Source organism: Nannochloropsis gaditana (assembly GCF_000240725.1).
Source record: "Nannochloropsis gaditana CCMP526 unplaced genomic scaffold scaffold193, whole genome shotgun sequence".
NCBI lineage: Eukaryota > Eustigmatophyceae > Eustigmatales > Monodopsidaceae > Microchloropsis > Microchloropsis gaditana.
Window position 1 is genome coordinate 41,802 of NW_005803760.1, and position 2,891 is coordinate 44,692.

The following is a 2,891-nucleotide window of genomic DNA, read 5'->3' on the forward strand; positions in this document are numbered from 1 at the left end:
TGCGACCCGAATATGCACGTGGTCTGTGTTCGGAACGGAGGCCTGCTCCCTCGCCTCTGTTTTTTCACGCAACGGCGTGTGCATGCGGGCGACGAGCTGACGTTTGCGTACGGGGAGAGGGAGGAGAACCACGCTTCGAAGGGAGGAGTCAAGGTTGAAAGTGGAGCTCGCTGTGGCCGGTCATGTGCAAAGGGGACCATATTGCCCCAATCACAGTCGGGCAGGCCGTGCTGGTGTGGTTCGGAGAAGTGTGTGGGAAATTTGCCGTATCAACCAGGGCTGTAAATGTTGCCAAGGACATGTGTGTTTTAAAGTAAAACACGTCGAGGTCTACGCTAGCCGAGCGTACTTGTTTTTTGGGGGGTCTTATTCTTTTTTCGACTTGTCATGGAACTGGTTGTAAAAATTGCCTGCGGCTCGTTTCCTTTCGGTCGGTTATGTCGTTCTATCGCAAAAAAGGCACCGTGATCGAAGTGCTTGCACGCATGACAGCATCATACGTATACAGACTGTGTATAAAGATCAAACGGCATACCGAACCGCATGGCAAAATAAGAAAATATGACATCAACTAGATAGGTTGCGTCTCTGCAGTGTCCTGTGCACTTTTGCAACACACCACGTGGAGGTTGCGTCTCTACAGTGTCCTGTGCACTTTTGTAACACACCACGTGGACATAATGTTGACACGCCTGCTTATAAGAGTCTACCAAAATAAACAGATGTAAAATATTTTCCAATCTCTTTCCCCCCCCCTGTGGCCTTGCCGGAAATGTTCTTATCTTCTTCAGATCAAAAGCTTTTCGATTCATCGATTTGCGGCACGTTTTTTTCTCCACATCGTCCATAGCGGCCACTCCCGCTCACGGGGCAGCGGATTCCGCTGCTACTGTGAAACGATCACAGTCTCTATCGTTCCGACAAATAAAAAAGAAAATTCGTAATCGATTCAAAGGCAAAAGGGATCGTCTGACAGGATATATGAGCGATTGGAGATGTGAACTCCTCCTACAAGTCGTGTCTCACAGCGATGTAAAGGGAGAACGTCGTTGATGCCTCCTCTGCACAAAAGTGCTAAGGACAGGGTGACATAGCCGGCGACCACACGATCAGCCCGCTTCATGTCGCGCTCCCACCTCCTCGTGACATGGTGTAACAGAACTGATCCGATCAGTGGTGCAAAAAAGGGATCATGGGCGCCATACAATGCGGGTGATCACTGTACAACTTCGCTGTTTGATACGCTGCACATTAGTCCTCAGCCCCGACCCCCTGAAGTCACATATAACGCCGAGAACATGCAGTCATATCCCTGGACGACGGTAGCAACCGTGCCATGTGTGAGCCATGAGAAGACCCTACGCGAGAAGACATGCCACGTACCACCGCAGGAGAGGTGCCGAAGGTGCCGAGAACCTTGAAGGTGTGCTAGGCTCATGCGTACTTCTCGTGCTTTCACCGAATCTCGGCCGTATAAGACACAAAGCAACGGAAACTCTCGCTAAGCATCCAGATTTGCAGCCAAACTTTTCAGAACCTGTCGCTTTTTACAAACACGAAGACATGCTGGCGTGAAAAGCGCTGAGAAGATAGCGGCAAAGGCGGAAGTTTCGCTCAGAGAAAGGGGGACTCTCAGGTTCCGATCAGAGTGCATGTGCCGAGAGGAGAAAAGAACACGTACGCATGGTTTTCTCTAAGCTTATTTTTGCTTTTAACTCACTGATTGGACACTTGCTGCTTCATTTGCCACTCCCACTACGACCACGATGACCAAATGGTTCCTGGCGTGGGTGAACCCTGACAATAGGGCCACGGTCTTTTTCCTTGGCGGATTTGCCTTCGGCCGGGCAATGGAAAGAGTGTCTCTGGGAGGCTTTCGGCAAGTTCTCTTCCGAGAAAACCTTGACATGCTTTTCTCATACAGGTGGAGCATGTAACCAACACGCACGTGTTTCTCTGAAGCACTTTCTTCTCTGTGCGACAGGTGTGGGGCATGTAGGCAACCTAATATCCTACCCTAGGCGGATATCTCGCATTTCCAGCGTTTTTCACTCCTCCTTACCATATTGAGCGACAAAGCAAAGCACTCGCTGCCTCGCCTGCCTCGATTTTTGATATGCAATGGCCCTCAACACTCGTTCGCACGCGTGCGCGGCCTTCCCTTTCTTTCGTTGGGGGGTTGCCGGCGTACCTTGTTAGATTTTGACACCCAATTCCCTACAAATGACCACCATAATGCTTTTTATGTGAACGTAACCGTTGGGCACATTTTATGCGTGAGGTTGCAATGTCTCCTGGAGTGTACGTCCCAAAACTCAGGTCCTTTCCCCCCCGGTTACCCTGTAACTCAACACACGCACTCATCCTTCTGTATATTCACCTTTTCATTTTACAGAAACCCAACAAAGATAAAAAAATGTACGCCACGCACACCCACCACTTTTTCCGGCGTGAGGAGGACGGTATGGTCCGTTCCACGGTGAAGCGTGTGGATGGTGTCAGCCTGCAAGGACACCTCCATGCCTTGAACAATGAAGGTTTCCATGAGGATGTAAAGCGCACAACCAGACACATACAATGCGCGTCAAACCTTGTCGAAGCCTTGAAGACGACAAAGAAGAGCAGGAGAAGTGGCCGTTACCCCCCCCAGACCGATGAAGGCCTCACCATCGGCAGCAGCAATAACTTCGACAGGAGGGAAGGGAGCACAGGGATCAACGCACGTCCTAGCTTTCATTGCAATGACAATAATGCGCCTCGGCGTCCAGCGCTCCCGCCGATCGACCTCCGTTTCCACAACCACCGCAACGCCAGCCAGCTCGTCAGCACTGGCACCTCTTCCCCTCCCTCCCCATCCTCCTCCACTACCACCTCGTCCGCTACCTCCCCTT